We start from the raw sequence: 18,225 nt of genomic DNA on the forward strand, positions 1-18,225 counted from the left end.
CAGAGGCATGTAGCACACAGCTGCTGATACTTCCAAACACACTGCCTGTCTTCTCAGGAAGTCCACAAACAAAAAGTTTACAATGGGTGCACATACCCATACACGGCAGAGGTAAGATCACTTTTAAACATCTACTCTTGTTATACTGTAGGTCACACTTCATTTATATAATGCTGATGATGAGAACCATCACTACACTGGTGAACTGGGGTTTTATGAATGATGTAATGCTCTTTCAATCAAAAAATGTTCAAGGTTCTGATGATCCTCTAGCCATAATTATTTAACTTTTACAGTGGCTTCTACAAAATTATAACTGCCTGTCTTTGTGCAAGTTTTCCCAAATAGTTTGTATTATTCTCACATGAAGTTTAGACTCCAAATGGTGCACAGAGGAGCCCCAGTTTGTGTGGCAATTTTTGTGATGATGCATTGAAAAAGTATCATTCTTTCCATTTTCTACTCCATTTTTTTTTTGTTTTGGGTCTCATTAAATTCATTAGCAAAAGCACAGAATGATGAAATTTGATGAAAGAGCCAGACCAGCACTTTAAGAACCAAATGAACATCATGTGTTTGCTTGCTGCCTCCATCTTTCTTTTCTGTGAGCTGTAAAGTAGAGCAGATGAGTTACTTTGATGAGTTACAGTTACTTCTTGTTACAGTTGACCGGCTGTGCTGCTATATTTCCTGCTACAAAAGTATGTGCTGGACTGCGACACAGTTCATCACCATTTCAGACATTGAATCAAACTGGAGTCTCTTGCCAGAGTGATCTCTGAGCTGACAGGCAGAGATCAGTAGGAGAGGAAAGCTCAGTGTATGAGGAGTGAAAGTCTCATAAACTTCCCTCTATGCTTCTTCTCATGACGGGGCAGGGCTCGGCTAAATGCCTTGCCGGGCTGCTCCCCATAGCTCATTGTTATCCGACCCACGGAGGAAGCCACTGCTGTGCTTCCAGCCTCATTCCGGCAACAAGTGTAAATAAGGATCTAAATAACAAACAGAGGCATGCAATCCTGCGTGTCACGGTGAGCTTCACAAGGCTCAGCTTTAGCCCCGCACCGGCCACCTTAATGACTCTGTCAAAGGGAGCATGCAATGGTCGGCTAATTTCTTTTCTCTGGCATCATTAGATGGCACTGTAGTGGACAAATGAAAAGCGGGGGCTAATGTGTGTGTGAGTCACGGATTACTGGCTTTGGCCTTGTTGTAAAGGCCTTTGTGTTTGACAAGAATTTAAGAACAAATACAAATCTGTATTGCATGTGATGTAGTAGAAAAAACTGTGGTTTCTAATGTAAGCTTCATGTGTTTGATATTACAATATGGAAGTCAGTGGAACACCTTTTTTTGGACACTGAGGCTGGTTCTTATCAAATACAAATAATAAACAATCAACAAATAATATAGACTTTAAAAAAAAAACTCCCACTTCCACTGATAACAAGCTAATTAATGACATTTGTCCAAAAGGATCAAATGTCTTTTTTAAGTAGACTGAATCCAAAAAAGTACAATGATATCACCAAACCAGAAACCTAAATGAGATTTGAGTTAAATAGTACTTTATGTTAAGTATCGCTCAAAACTCTTTAACAGTTAAAATTTGCAGAAAATTTTCAGACCTTTACAAGTATCTTCTTCAGTAAGCATAAAAAGTAACAGCCATGCCAGATTTATATCTTTGCCTTATATTAAGGCTTTAATAGAACCATTGAAAATAAAAATATTTGACATGTTCAAAAAACCTAATTTGTTGCTATCCACACTTGTCATCACCTGTTAACATTTTTGTTTGCATGTGGTTTTCAGTCTGTGACAGCATCATCCCAGTCTGACTCCACTTGACCTTTGCTAGTCAGGAGTCCAGCTTCTTATCACATGAAGTGTGTGTTGTGCAGCTTGATTGAGGGTCCTCAAGCATATCAGCAAGTTATGAGTTTGCCTCCTTCTGACATCCTCACTAGCTCGGTGAGAGCATTGTGCTTGACTGGAAAAGGGCCTGCCCTTGTGGCCACAAATCAGCAGGGAAAGCAAGCTCGTATCTTCAAAGGGTGGGCTTCACCCTGTGATTTACAACCCCCACAGAGACAAAGTTAGGCACAGCCACTGTCTCTGCACCTGGGCCTTTATCAAGCAGCCAGGATGAGCTCTTTGCAGAAGACATTCAAATGTACAAGGAGCAGATTAGGCTGACTCAATCTTCTTTTGCCCGGAGAGAGAGAGAGAGAGGGAGAGAAGGGGGAAAAGAAAGAAAGAGTACCGGCTGACTTCAAAAAGACCTCTTCCCCTCTGCTTCTTGAATGAGTGAATGGGTTTGGGAATGAAAACAGCCTTGTGTATTCAAAGTGCTAATTCACAACTTATTCCTCTAATACACTCATGAAGCACTTTTAATTGTGTTAGTTCGCATTCCAAAGACATGTTTGTAGCTTTTAATTGGGGGTCTCTTTGAAATCATTGAAATGTATGACTTGTGGGGCCAGCTTAAACAGTTCTTATGTGCTTGGCTTGGAGGCTGCTTGGTTGCTTTTATTCCCATTCCTGGGTGGCACCCAAATATTGACTGTTGGAGTAAAAGTGGCCCTGAAACTGTGTAAACATAAAATGTCAATGCAATATCTAAATTAGACACATATCTGCTACACATATCTAGTTATGTTTGCTTAAAACTGGAAAAATTAAGGATTTTTTTCTTTCAGATTGTTGATTCAACAGCTTTTTGAGAACACATAGCCACATGGCATGTGCTTTATCAGGGTTAGTTTTTTTTTCTCAGTTTTATTTCCTTTAGGATTATTACAAAGTGTGTGTGTGACCCCTTATATAAATAAAACTGAATAGGATGGTGGTGTGTGCATGTCCAGCAATGATGTTTGGGATAAGGAGGAGGATAAGTGGTGAACAGGGTATTGCATGACACCCTGTCAATCTCTACACGTCTCAAGTGTTCAATAGAATTTGGCAACCTCCGCAAGTCTCAGTTACTTTATTCAGAAAAAAAAACTATGGTCTTCTTTCTCCTTGACTGAATTCTTTCTTAAGCCATTCTGCCTTCGTCTCCTGAACCATCCTTTAATCCAGAGAAAAGGCCCAGAGAACTGGCTGTCATTTAATGCTGCCTCTGCCAGGAGTCTTAGCTTAAATAAAGTCAGTGTAGCATGAATCTAATTCTGTGGATGTATGGGTCCGGGATGGTGACTGTTGCGTCTGGAGAGCCAATCCTCCTCCTACTGAAGAAAAAAGAAGAAGAAAAAAAAAAAAACCTTCGTGCGAATGCTTGGCGACTGCACAGTTACCATCATTGAAAGGACCACCCACTTAGGGTTGAGAGGGGATTTGAAGCTGCCTGCTCATTCCTTTCCAGGCCTTCCTGATACTGTTTGAGCTCATCCAATTGTGCCACTCTTACCATTATTCTATAGGTTTGTGTGAGCAAGCTTTAGTTGTTAGTATTTCTTGTCGGATCATATCCATGTGTATTTTGATACGCATGGATATGTTTGTATAGGTTCGTGGCCCATACAGACAACTATAGAATTTATGTTGAGCATTTTGCAGACAAATATAATTGCTTTGTTTTAATTTAAAACAATGTATGGATAATGTAATATTCATTATTTACAATGCATGTGTCTTATACGTAGAGAGAAATTACTTACTCCACTTCTCACAGTTTAGAATTAATTTAAAATCCCTTTAAATGAAAGAAATCTCTCTAAAATTTACTGGACATTTGCTGTTCTTGTTAGAATTTCTGTGAGCCGCACACAGTATCCCCAGTGCTTCTCCCTCTGCTTTTCCCAGATTTCTTTGAGGTCTTGTATATTTGGATTTCCCGCTTCACTGCTCCACCCCAACATGTTCATTTCCAACTGCCCATCTCCATTTACAACCTGTTTTTATCAACTTTTTTCACAAAGCACAACAAAACAGAGGGAGGAGAGCCTCGCTACTTGCGGGGGGCTAACACAGCTAGGAACATTGTCCATGAACTTCTCCTCATCTCCATCCCCCAGTGTTATAGACAAACAGTCCTTTCCATATGCAGCGGACGGGGTCATGGCGTTAACAGAAGGAGGAATGCTTTGGGGAGAAAATATTGTTCAGCAATGACACAGAAGTAATTTGGGTCTCGCTGAGTGATTTCATCAGGACCTTTTGTTGCCTCAAAGTGTTTGACCCAGAGGTCCCTGTCAGCCCTGTTGTTAATGGGAGCCGGAGCAGAGTGACAGCCTCAGAAAGTAAAACATTTTACTACTAATAGCGGGCCTCCAGAGGCTTAGGCATAAATATTTAAGCTCTTCTCCCTTGTCCCAAATACTGGGGGGTCTCCACGGTGCATTTATCTGTAATGTAAGAAAAAGAGCAAATATATCCGCTGGATGCTACCAACATAGCTTTTTGGCATTTTTTCTCAGCATTGTCATGATAAATAAGAGAGTAAGTTAAGTGGAAGTTTTTGTTTTGTCCAAAGCTGCAGTAAATACATTGCAGTCAACACCCATCTAGCCTCTTACATCTGTAGGAATATGAACTTTTTTAAACACTTCACTCTAGACTTCCTATTATATCCTGGCACGGCTGTAGCTTTGGCCTTTCTCTCAAAGTAAACTTCATTAAAAAGGCTATGTGGCTTGTGAAGGTGGTCTGACGTGCCTTGAATGATGGTCTTCACAAACAAAGCTGCTACACAAGCCATCGAATTATCTCTGTCAAACTTTGGCGTAATCTGAGCTGATCCTCTTAAAAATATTTAAATGAAAACATTTGCACATCAATGGGCTCCATAGCAACGCTGTGTGTATTCCTCTTTGGGGGGTGCCTCTTTAACACCAGGCTTTAGAAAAGCACATCTCCTCTGTTGTGTTGACAAACAACAAAACAAACAATATTAAATGGAGGAGCTGAGGTTTTTCACATCGTTGATGGATAGAGGAATCTGAAAGGCTGGAGGAACCCATGGTGAATGAATACTCGAGTTGGAGACGTTGGTAATTGTATGATTGGTGCTCAGGATGTGTCGTTATACATGGGCTATAAACCAGAATGAGGAGCATTTTGAATAAGATGACCAAGGTTGTGAGGGTGAATCTAACTCAGGAGTCTTCATAAGTATTCACTGAGCTGCTTCATCAGTGCTTTATAGCTGCATATTATTCATCTGTATTGTGAAACCTGCAAGTGAGAAGCATCTCGCCCCCTGGTGGCAGAAAATAAATCTGTCTTTTTGAACTTAAAATCATCTCCCTGCTCAGGCTTGGTTGCTTTTCCCAAAACAGCTTCTTCTGAATACATTAACCATACAAAAAAAAGGAGTGTAACAGTGCAACTGTTGCAACAAAATGTGATAGTGTTTGTGAAAATAATAGTGTGACTGTTTTTCTTCCTCTGCATGCTGGTAGATGGGTGATGTATTAATATAGCTTGTGGCTTAATTGGGTTTCAGATGGTAGATTAATTAATTTGTGGCTAATAGGCACAAACATGAGAAAACAAACTTCTTTACTTTAAGCTCGGGCTCCACATGCATCTAAGTAAGTAATGTAAATTATGCAGATTGTTTTGATTATTCTGACAAAGAGGTTTTTGTAAGAAGTGCTTTAAAAGATTACTGCTTCCTGGCAATTTATCAATGAAACACTTCCATAAATAAGAGCACATTTGAATAATAAGGCTTTGCTTTGCTTTAACAGATATTTTACTGTAATTAATGTTACATGCACGCAATAAACAAAAAGATAGCATCAGTTTTAAGATACAAAATCCTTTTGACTCTAGAATACAACACAAATGTACCCCCAGTTTTCAAAATGTAGTATTTCACTGTGAGTTATTTATTGCTGTTATTTTCTTTTGTAAGAATGACAGTATTAGTGCTGCTTCTCACACAATACAGGACTCATTTTAGATGCTAATTAAAATTTGCTGTCCTTTAAATCTTCTCTTTTATCTTCAGCTTTCCCAGAAAAAACTGGATCTCTGATGCAACACATAAAAAAGATATGAGGCTCAGCGCGGCCTTGTAACTCTGCTGCAATCCATGCCTGCAAACAGATAGCTCACAGAAACAGAGCCCCCCGCCCCCCCTCTGGTCCTCAGTATTAAATATGCTTTAATCAGCAGAACATCAATTAAGAGTTTGGAAATAAAATGTCACCTTGGTGTTTCAGGGGAGGTTTGTCCCCTCAAGCTTTCATTTGGAGAGCTTAGAAATTCTTTCTTATGGTAATTCTCTGATTGCATGTGTGCCAACACTGCTTTTGCTCTCATTTACTAGGAGTATTAATCATAGCTATTTGCAAAGTTTTAAAACTCAACAGAACCATTAGATCCAAATAGCACCAGAAAAATTATAGAATTCAAATATGTTTTTGGAGAGTTTGTGTTCATTTTAGGTTGGAAATGTTTATGGAGTCTGTTGACACAGTCACAACAAACTAAAAAGAAAAGAGCAGGTAGTCAGCAGGAAGAATTTAACTTATTTAAAAATAAGTATTGGTGCAAATACTTTTAACCTGTAAAAATTCAACAACTGTGCAAACATCTCAGCTTGGTCAACATCAGAAATTAGGCAAGTGATCTCTTTTCATCTAATAAAATAAATAAAATGTATACACTTAAGATATGAGCAGTTGTGGAAGGACATTTTTCCTTTAGTTTCAGTCAAAACTATTAAAACAGAAAACAGAAAAGAAAAGGCTGGTTTCTGAAGTGGGAGCACTACAAATCTACTTCCCCTGATGATGTGGTGCAAATAGTAGCAATAAATCTTCTAAAATGCAGGATGCACACATCTGACATTACACTGAGGTAGGACTGTGCAGCATGGGCCTAGCCCATGTGATCATTCTCCAAAGTTAAACAACCATAAAAGGCTTGAGAACTCTGACCTTCACAATCTAACTAAGCAAGAGGAGCCAATGATGTGGAACAGACCCATCGGAGCACTCACAAGATGATAAACTATGCTCTAGCTTTGCTAAAAAATAACTGTATGTCTTCTATGACATATATAGCACCAGCATTTCAATACGATCCCAATTTATTTTGCACTAAAATGGTTTATTGTGGGCTATAAAGCATATGCAGCAAGAGGAGGAAGGACGAGGCTGCTTCAGTGCAGCGAGGATGTCTCAAAGGCACATTGTTCTCTGTGCAGCAAGAGCACATTTCAGTGATGTGTCTCAGCTCAACTAGAAGGCCGTAAAAACTATCAAAACTTATAAACCTTATCATTAGTCTGCCTCTTGTCACTCATTCCTGCTATTTTACTCACAGCTAGCTGTTTTTCGTTTCACGACTTTCTACAAACTTATGAAAAACTTCTATCATAAATGGGAATTTTGGAACAACAGAAAGAAAAACTGTCATTTGATCTCATATGAAACGTTTTATAACAACCTGCCACCAGTAAGCAAAGCGCATGAACAAATTAGAATTCAATGAATTTACAGACATTTAGCCTCCCGAGCAATATGCAATATTTGTCGCTTTGTGTCAAAAAGTTGTCATGGAGAATAAAGAAAATAAAAATAGAGGAATAAAAAAATGGGGGGGGGAGTGGGGGTGCTTGTTGTGAGATGACATGTCATGATACGGGGTCATTTACAATCCTATAACATATTCAGACACTGAGCAGATAAGCGAGCGATAGATCTTTCACCATCCCTGCCCTTCACACTTGTCAAAGCAGCACCATAAACAGCATCCATAACAATTGCATCCACCGAGGGAAAACCGGCAATATGCACAGGAGCCTGGAGCTAGGGCACTCTTTGTAAAGAAATTGATATGCTTCTGAAGTCACAGTGAAAATATGAAAAAAAAAATTTTTCCTCTCTCTGGCAATATATTCTAAGCAAGAGTTTCATTTTGCTGAAAACAGACCTATAACTGATGAATAATGTAATATTTATTAAGAAAACAGTTTTATTTGTATTATCATTATTGCTGTATTATATTGTATTTGTACTTGGTAGATGAATTCTTTATCGGTGTGCAATTAATCATAATTAAGAAGATTCTGACAAGTGTTTGGGGACAGAGCAGACAGAACCCTCTTTCTATATTCCCATGGAGAGCAATAAGAAATGATATAAGAGGTATGCAGGCAGCTAATGAGATATGCTTCCAGTATAGGTCTTGTTATAATCTTTAGTTTTCTCTGTGTTAAGGGAGATCATTGAGGGTTTCAACCCCTGGCTGGAGAAGGGAGGACACACATCTCCATGTTTCTCTAAAGCTCCTCCTTAGATCTATTACAGTGCATCTCACAAGGCTAAGTACCATTTAATTTAGTTGCCCTCCCATATTTATCTTCTGCTGGTGATTTATGGGGTTAGAACGTATGTGCTGCAAGTGCAAGGTGTCTCTCTACCAGTGTATTAACCGCAGTTACTGCCTTCATCTTTTTTGTGGCACCAATTTCTACCGCTATTTCTGGGTCAGATACCTTGACAGGAAATTGACCATTCTGAGTCCCATTGAACATATGAATTCAAGAGAAATTCAGCTTCCAACCAGAGTGTGTTAATTTTTTTCTTTGTTTCTGTGTATTTTAAAAGTAGGTTTTAGTCAGACTGACACTATAATTGAATTTCTTTTCCAATGTAAAATAAACTTACTCATATCTTTATACCCTCATATCCTCACAAAAAGACAAGTATAGTTTTCTTCATAATCCCTCATTAGCTATTTTCAATCATATATCTGTTTTGGTGTTTAGGATTTTAGCAACAATCATTCACTTTCTGTTTACTTTATTTTTTAGTCTGGTTAGGTTTAGGAAATACACTCTTCTAATTTATTATTTAATGTTTTGATTTGGAAAATCTTGCTGGAAAGAAAACTCAAAAAACGTTAGACTCATCTACATTGATTTGTTACTCCAACTGGTTCTGACAAAACAGCACTTTATGACACCATCATAATAAAACCAGACTGGTTGAGCTTGGAAGTAAAAAAGGAGGTGTGAACACACTCATATTTTTCAGCTCGAGAAATGCTCATAAGACAGAGGTCAGCGACCTTGACTTTACTGAAAGTTCCTGGGTGAAAGCTGCTTGTCAGCACCTGTGTGTGTTTGATTGGTTGTGTTTTAAGGTGTGGAGAGCTGCCTGTTTGATTAAAGCCCTGAGACTCTTTAAAGTCCAGAGTATGAGGAAAAGAGGCGCCTGCATGATGAATGGCCTTGTCCCTCAGTCCACCTCTAGTTTTCCTCTTGGAAATTAAATAAGCTTGTCTGTCTGTGTGTGCACTGTAAGTTAATTGCTTTTCACATGCAATTTGGAGAAAGTGGATGAAAAAGTGAACAAGCCATGTGCAGCAGCTGCTGGCTGCAGGCGAATGTCCTAAGAGCATGCATACTGTCCTGACATTTGCATTTCTCACTCTGCACAGTTCATCCTGTCAGGAGCCATAACACCATGAGTTGAATAATTCAGCCATCTTCTTCCTATAAGTCAGCGATCATTCACAAAGACACCCTGAGGAGGAATGGCCTCAGGGTAGCATCGTTTACACATGTTCTACTTGGTCGAGATGCTGTGAACGAATCATTTTGTTCAGTCCAAGTGCAAGATCAGCATCAATGTCACTGTTTTGGTCAATGAATCAAGAATGTGGTACTTCTTGTAATTACAGGATTATTATGAGCTGTAAAGAGTGATTTGTTGAGTGATCTGGAGAGCTGTCCCACTTGGCAAAGAGCTGAATTGTGTTTGATTTCATAAATAATTGCAGTCATCGGGGACACACATTGTTTTAGGCTTAACTGTGTTGTTTACCCATGCCACATGTCTGAGGGAGAGACACTGTTGTGGATACACATCACCCTCAAGGAATCTTACCCAAGGCCCATGGTTGGCAAGTGTATTAAAGGCTTTTCCAAGATGTGTGTGTGTATGTGTGTGTGTGTGTGTGTGTGTGAATAAGTGAGGGAGAGAACTTAAAAGGGGAGAGAAAAACAACATGCATCTAGTACTTGAGGTGTTTAGGCGAAGCTGTGAGCAAACACATCCGTGGCTAATGAGGCCTGGCATATGGAGTGATCATTGGAATTCATCTTAGCTCTGTTGCTACAGCGCAGGAGTGTAGCGCTCCATCACTTAGACAACCACGGAAGAAAAGTAGAAAAGCCTCAGTGTTAACAAATTAACCAATACATATGTGGGCCAAGAAGAAAGCTGAAAAGAAAGGTGATTGATTGTTCCCTTGTTGCTTTCTTGTCAGCTCAGTTTCTGTCAGTAGAGGATACATGAAAGATAGAAACAATCTATGCCTCTGGCCCAAATCCCACTTTGCACTTGCAAATGTAGAAATTATTCGAAAATAATAAAAAGCGAGAACTTCTCCTGTCCTCATGACCCCAAGAGTTTTCAGAAAAAGAAGGAAAAGGAAATTTCTTTAGGAAGAGGTGTGGCACTCACTTCTTCATTTGTTCATCTGAGCCTTGTGCAGGAGTCTCTCTGGTGGACTGTGTGTGCGCATGTGTGTGTATATTTCTGTGTGCAAATGTGTACACTTGCATTTGTGCATGTGGTGAAGAGCACTGAGAGAGTGGGAGGCATTGGAGACAAAGCTGATTAGGAATCAGCGGTTATGCTTCCTCTGACTGTTCAGTGCAGATGAAAGGGAGTGGAGGTGGAGGTGTGGGTGCAGGTGCTTGAATCTGTATCTGAACATCTCCCTGCACAGCAGAGGGACTACTGTGTCCCTATTATGGGTGACTGCAGAGAGCCAAACAGCTCAAAGACAGCAGTGCAGTAGAGCCGGCATGGTGCCAATTAGGAGAGAGCAAGCAAACATATGCCTCTCTAAAAAAAAACATGATGAAAGTGCATATTGATGCCATAAATTAGAAGAGTACAATAGATTGTTGGGCGTTTGTGTGTAAATGTTTAATTAACCTGTTTGGCAACATCACTGCTGTGTTTTGTAGCTAAGGAATCAATCTACTTAGCAACCCATTTAACAATACAAGGCCTGCCTTGTGTGACATGTTCATTGGGGACAGCTGAGCAGTTGTTAATGTCTTCAAATTAACAAAGCCATTAACCCAAGTGATAATGGTCTGTTCTGTGTCTATGTGCAGGTTGTCCAAGGACGATAACTCTGTGTAAAACCTGGGTCTAATTTTCTTTATGGCTTCAGGTGAATTATCTGTAATTTAAAAGACACATTTAAACCAGGATTATAATGGTTAAAGACGGTGTGCTCAACCTAGGAGTGTCTGAGCAGTTAACATCTAATTTATAATAATAAAAAAATAAGAATTTTTCTTTCTAAGTTTGGGAAGTTGTGGGTTTGATTTGCTAGAATGTAACACAATTAACTGCTTTGTGTTGATCTATCACTAAATGTTTCATCCACACTTAATATAGATTTAGAATAACAAACTACTAAATTTTACAGATCATATCATACAGATCATACAAAAGTTTTTTCCTTCCTTATGCTGGGCCACAGACCTCTACTTTAGTAGGACTAAAACATATATACAGTACTACAACATATATCATGGCAGTTTTGACATGGGGGTTGTTCACATAATAATCATAGCCTGATTTCTTTGTACACTAATTAGAATTTTTTTTTTTTAGAAATCTATGCAAATCGGTGCATATTTTGATACTAGATAGTATCAAAATATGCTCAGACTATATACGTAAACTTAACTTTCTAGAAAAAACAATTGTGATATTGTAAGCAATCAGCTGGGGAAGTTTCATACTGATGTTAATTTTCCCTCCTTATTTATCTGTAGTGTTATAGCATATTTATCCACATTTTAATGTGCAAGTTTACATAAGAAAATCAATAAATGAATCTCATCTTAACACCCATTACAATGTGTTTTCACCAACAGTAGATATTAGTGAAAAGTGTGCACCCCCTTCCCTTTTTTGCAAAGATCACAGAAGACAGAGGGGACATGATGACCCCGTCCCAGAGGAGCCGGCTGTTTTGCCTGCAAGGTACAGAGCTGGGATGCAGAGGAGTTTTTGATTTAATCACCGTGCTCCACAGTGCACAATATGCTGTAGGAGGAGATGGCAATTATAACGCCCATGCCGGCCTGCTGTCCTGCCAGTTTGGTGATGTATTCCCTGGAGCTGCACAGAGAGACAGTGGTGGGGGCACCGATACCATGAAAGAGAGCAGAAGTTCCCCCTTCTAACCTCTTACCTCCCCACCCCTCATCCACCCGAAGACACACCAAGCTCATCACTCTGCACTGAGCCAATGACGAGTCAGATCACCGGGGCCACATTAGTGAGAACCTCTATTTGAACAGAGAAGGTGCAGCGTGTTTTATGTTTCTTCTGTGGGTACATTTCTGCCAATCCAGAAAAATTCCAGCACCACACTGACCCAGTTTACTTTCCTGCTTTCAAACTATTTGATTACACAGCTTTGTAGCTGTGGTTTCGCGTGTCCTTTAATCCTTATGTTAGTGTCAGTCTCACAGTCCAGAATTAAAGCACTCTTTTGATTGTATTGTTTATTCAAAGCAGAGAAGATATGGTCTTATGATACAATATTGATATTTACCTAAATAAGTAGTAGCACCAGCTCTCCAAAATACTGCATTTGTCAGACTTTTTCATACTGAGAGGAACTAGCTCAACAACTTTTCATATTGGATTAATCCTACAAGGAATTTTGCTGTTTATTGGCAAACATCCTGACACATCATCATACACAATGAAGCAGGCATGAATAATTAATGTCCTCTCCTACAAAATATTCACTCGCACTCCAGTGGTGTTTACTCCCCTGCAGACATCCACACTGAGGATAACCTCTGCTGTTTAGAAGAGCTATGTGTCTCGCTTCTCTGCTGCAGAGTGCTGAGAAGTTACAAGAGACACAGTAACAACATGAAAGTGGAAAGAAGTGGATCAGTAAATACACAGCACTGCTGTTTAAAGAAGAGTATGATTGTGTTTTTGGAATCATAAAAAATGATGCAGTCATTTTAAAAAATGTCTTGACTGCAAGAAGCTGAAAAGGGAGATTTATGTACACACACACACACACACACACACACACACACACACACACACACACACACACACACACACACACACACACACATACACACACACACACACACACACACACACACACACACATATATATATATATATATATATATTATATGTATATAAATTATTTTACATTAGAGAATCATTTCATTATATTTTTAAAAGAATACATTTGATAAAATGCATGATTTAGCAATGTTAGGTTTAACAGACTTGAGTGAGGGCTTCCGAATAATTAATGCAGCATCACTGTGATGCTGTAGAAAAGGCTTAATTAGTCAAATTGAAGCCAGAGACACTGAAAGCAATAAAGTTTTCTGACCGTGTGATTGTGTACATTTTTGTATTTCTTCTTAAACCTTGTGTGTCTCACTTCAAAAGGTGGTACAGAAGACAAACCAGAGTGCCACAATACATATATATGTATATGTGTATATATATATATATATATATATATATATATATATATACACATATATGTATGTATGTGTTTGTGTGTGTAAGTATTGACAAAATAACCATTATTACCTACATTTCTGTTAAAGTTAGTACATTTGGTTTAGACTAAAAACCAACATACTCACAAGTGAATTTTGTATACCTTAGTGAATGTAACCCAGTTGGGTCCTGTAGACAGTGTACAGCTGAATATTAAGCTGGTGACTGACTGACTGACTGATGGAAGACGGTGCAGCCCTTGGGAGACGTCTTTGTGAGAGAAATGACACTCCCCTTGTAACTGTCTCGGAAGTCAATGCTATCACACTGTCAAACTCAAAACTTGCTTCCCTCGTTTCTTTTATTTCCCCCGTCTCTGAATTCAAAATCATTCCCACAGCCTGCAGCTATGAGCGCAGACTTTTAGCGCACGTCCGCTCTAGACGGGAAGTGTGGGGGACGGGGTGCATCCTGGGCCACCTTCACCAGGGAAAGTGACAGCCCGGATAATTGGCACTAATCAAGTGACTGCTTGGATTGAGAGAATGTTGCTATCTGCACAGTGAGAGGTACAGGCTGACCCAGAGAGGTAGTGCCCAAGGCCCTTACTCTCCCACAATAGATTCTGTCACTCCTCAGTGTGTGACAGTTATCATCTAGCAGCTCAGTCCTTCTTTGGTCAATATGAGAAAATAAGAAGATAAGTCAGAGATGGAGCAAGAAAGAGGCGGGGGTGGTGGAAGAGGAGAGAGAGAAAGAGAGACGTTTCCTATTTCACAAGAAAACTAGGATGTTATGAAGTGCTTACTACATTATTCTTTTTTATAATTTCTCTTACAGCTATTGCTTTGAATTACAGAGGACTTTTTGTCAAGAGCGAGAAGGAGATGAATCAAAAATTCATCTGAAGAAGTTCTGCATAGGGTGAGGCGAATATACCTCTGGTGGAACCAACATTTGCAAAAGTTCTATCTCCTTAAGCAATTATTAGCGGTGATAGTTTGACATGTACAAGAGTTGTCAACAACTGACTTTAAACAAAGTACAAAGCAGAAATAAACAGTGCCTTGGGCAAAATTAACTTGGGGGACTAGCCATCTCATGAATTATAAATGGCTATCTATTACTGCAGTGAGTGATGCTACCAGGAGGCTCCATTCAGTGGAAAAGTCTAACCTATTTTCAACACATCTGAAAGTCAACTGACAGAGAGGCACTAAAGAATACAGTTCAGGGAAAAATGAGCTTGTTATTTAGTAAACGAGTTGTGTAATTTCTAAATTGTAGCAAACTAACCATGGAATACCCTCAGGGGTTTGTGTCATCTGCTAGACACATTTGCCTGCTAACTGCCATTCAGTTGCAAATTAATTCCATTCACAAAGCACATTTTAATCCACCTAATTAGCAAAGTGGCCTATACGTAAAAGCCTATGCTTTATCTTTTTAATCCTCACCTCCCTGATGCTGCTTGGTCATAAGTAATTATGTCAGCTTAGATTATATAGAATCAGGATGATTTTAAGAAACCAGACTTTAGGTTGTCTGCTTTGAGGGTCCCAGAAGATGAAAGCTGTTTCTTTGCATCTCAGGAGAAGCAAAGTTTGAACTTATCCACAAGAAAGATACTATACACCTCCAGCCTGTTTTCCTTGTCATAATTCTCAAGGTGTAAATGTAGTACGTCTACTGACCTGAGATGACAAAGACGAGGGATTAGAGAGGTTCCCAGACGCAGTTGTGCAAGAGCCACAAGGAGTCTGGCTGGTCAACATTGATAAAAGACAGCAGCAGTGTCCTAACCAGGGACTTGTGTCTGCCTGTGCCTTCTGGGCTCTGCCTCAGAAAGGTGGTGAGATGTCTGGATTGGCACCTCTCTGGGTGCGCACTAACCACTGGAGAACTGTGAAGCCTAAGCTGCAGACTCCCTGTAGAACCAGCGACACACCAAAGGCTACTTTAGACATGCAGAGTAAACAGATGCTGAAAGTCAATTAGACAAGAGCACTTGATAAGATTTTAGTGACTCTCAACTGGTTGAATATGAAAACGGGACTAATTTTCCTGTCTATAATTTAATCTTCACCATTTGTGTTTCATGTTTTAATTGTTAGATCTAAGAGGATAGTATATGTTCCATGTTTTATTTATTTATTTTTAGATAAGTGGTAAACTATGAAGGCACAGTGGAAACATTATTAACAAATATATGAAACTAAAACATAAGAATACTTGCTTGAAGTGCACACACGCCACACCGAAGACACAGTTTGCTTTTCCAACCCTTCGTTCCCCTTTCCGGCTTCTTTTCCTCTGTGCAATTTGCAGGTCTTTGCACAGCATGTGCAGAGCCGCCTCATCTTCAAAAGACCAGTAAATACAATCTTTTTTATACAAGTGGAAATAAATACATAGCTGAATACAATAGGAAAACAAACGCTCTGATCTAGCTCTACAAACATGGTGATTGGCAGGTGTGTGCTACAAAGTGGAATGCAAGCACAACTTCACACATTAATTGTAGCTGCTGTTTAAGGATGTTAACCAATATATATTCAATGCTCTCTTTTTAGACTTAGTTCTGAGGAGTCACTCTTCAAGCATGGTAGCGCTATGTGAGCAGCACCGCTGCAGATTTCAGGAGACTTGAAATACCTTTTTTAGTCAGAGCGGCACTGCAGAACAACATTCCCTCCAGGTGTTTATTGGCAGCAAAATAAACTTAAAATAACTTGAGTTTGTTTTGAATTGAAAGTCTTCATAAATGAAAATAAACAGAGCTGCAGCTATGTGCTGCTGCATATTCTTTCCACGCAAAAAATGAATATATATTTACTTTGTATACTTTGGCACATCAATATCTAATTTACTCTTATTTGATTTGATTGTTTTGATAAGGTCCAGAATTATTTAACACCCTGGTCACACTGAGGCCACCGTGCTTTGTTGTTTCTGATTAGGGGTCTTACTTACAAGTGTATGCTAATCTGAAGAACACAGGATTCAGTGAAGAACTTTGCAGATGAAAGTAACTGTGCGCTGATAAAAGGACAGTGAACACAACACTGCATAATATTAGCAAGGTGTAGTTACTTTTACTGACTCATAATTGTCTTACATGCCTGCAAGATACACAGATGAGTTCCAAAATCCTTATTTTGCATAATAGGTACTCAGCTTTGAATGGGAGCAGAGTGGGGAGGCAGGGAGGGGGCAGGTGTGAGTGATCTTGCTAGTGTCTCCAAGTCATTTTGTTTATCATTCAAATGCAAACCTTGTTCCATTATCCATGAGGGAGCAGGAGTAATGTGTTAATGTCCCGCTACTCGTGGCTCGTCTTTTGGTCTGAGTTGACAGCACTGTACCCGTCCATGTCACAGATGATGAGAGACAAAAAACAGAGGGCAGCAAAAACAGGTAATTACTTCATACCTACACTTTTATAAAGGCAACTCCCTCAGCATTCCTTTTTCTGTGTTTTATAATTAGGCAAACCAGGCCACATTCTGGGGATGTTTGAAGACACATAGACTTGAGGACTTTGATTAAATCTGAGGTGTCAAGCTGACATGAAGGGACCACAGCACTGGTGCCCTTCACTCTTGGTTACACTCTTGTGTTTGTGCTGTATGCAGTAATAAAAAAATAATAAATAAAAAAAAAAAAACTGCTTTTTCGTAGGAATCTTTTCGCCTTTATGGCACTCTGTGTGATTGATTATTTAGTGGGAAAACTCCAAAGCTACACAAATCAGTGTGAAGCCAGCACATAAAGTCAAATAACAAGGGAGAGTGCAGGTCTAAGGGAGGGAAAGATCTCAAAATGTTTTTGAAGCCAGTCAGAGTAGCCAAAGGCGCGTAGATCATCATGCTTTCATATTCCCCCTTTTTAATATTTCTCCCCTATTTTAATGATGTGCTTCCTATCCTTGAGTAAAGTTCTTCTTAGCCATTCTTTTTGCCAGAAAGGATTTTTTCTCTTTGAAATAAAATGTAAGTATATATTTAGTCTCCTAGTTTAGAGGTTTACAGGCCAAGGCAGATATTCAAAATTGCGCTTTTATGAATACGCATATTGACGGTTGTCTGGCAATTGCAAAATGTTAACAATGTTTTAATAAACAGTGTGTATGTTCAGCTCTTACTGGAGGAAAATGTACCTTCAGATTGTAAATGAACAAAAATGATCACATTACTACATTTATTTCACATTTTATTTTCAGTTTTCTGCACGTTAAAAAAAGATACTGTAAGAAAAACAGGACAGGTTACAGATATAACTCCTGGACATGCATGAGGTGGTATAAAGGGAAATGCTGGCTTTGCGGAAAGAAAAATCAAATATTGATGATGATGGCAGAGAAACTTCCATCAAAGAAAAACAATGAAAACCCAAAGCAGCAGGCATATGTCATTACAAGAGCTATAAGTGTTTGAGGGCCACATATCAAAGCCATGTCTTTGATATAAGCAGTCTCACAGAGACCTGCTCTTCTTAAAACCAGCTATAATGAAAGCATCTCATCACACTGTCCATCATAAGCCAGAGTCTACTTCCAGTCACAAACCCCCAGGCCAACTGAATACACCTTTCTTCTTGACTAAAAGGGGCACCCTTCAAATGAAAGCAGCTAGTAAAGTTGGAATATATGGAACATTTCTGAGTCTCCATCAGCAATGGATGTAACCAGCATCAGTGATGTTGAAATTATAAAATCTATAAGGATACACTA

This window comes from Melanotaenia boesemani, chromosome 10 (genome assembly GCF_017639745.1).
Source record: "Melanotaenia boesemani isolate fMelBoe1 chromosome 10, fMelBoe1.pri, whole genome shotgun sequence".
In the NCBI taxonomy this organism is placed as follows: Eukaryota; Metazoa; Chordata; class Actinopteri; order Atheriniformes; family Melanotaeniidae; genus Melanotaenia; species Melanotaenia boesemani.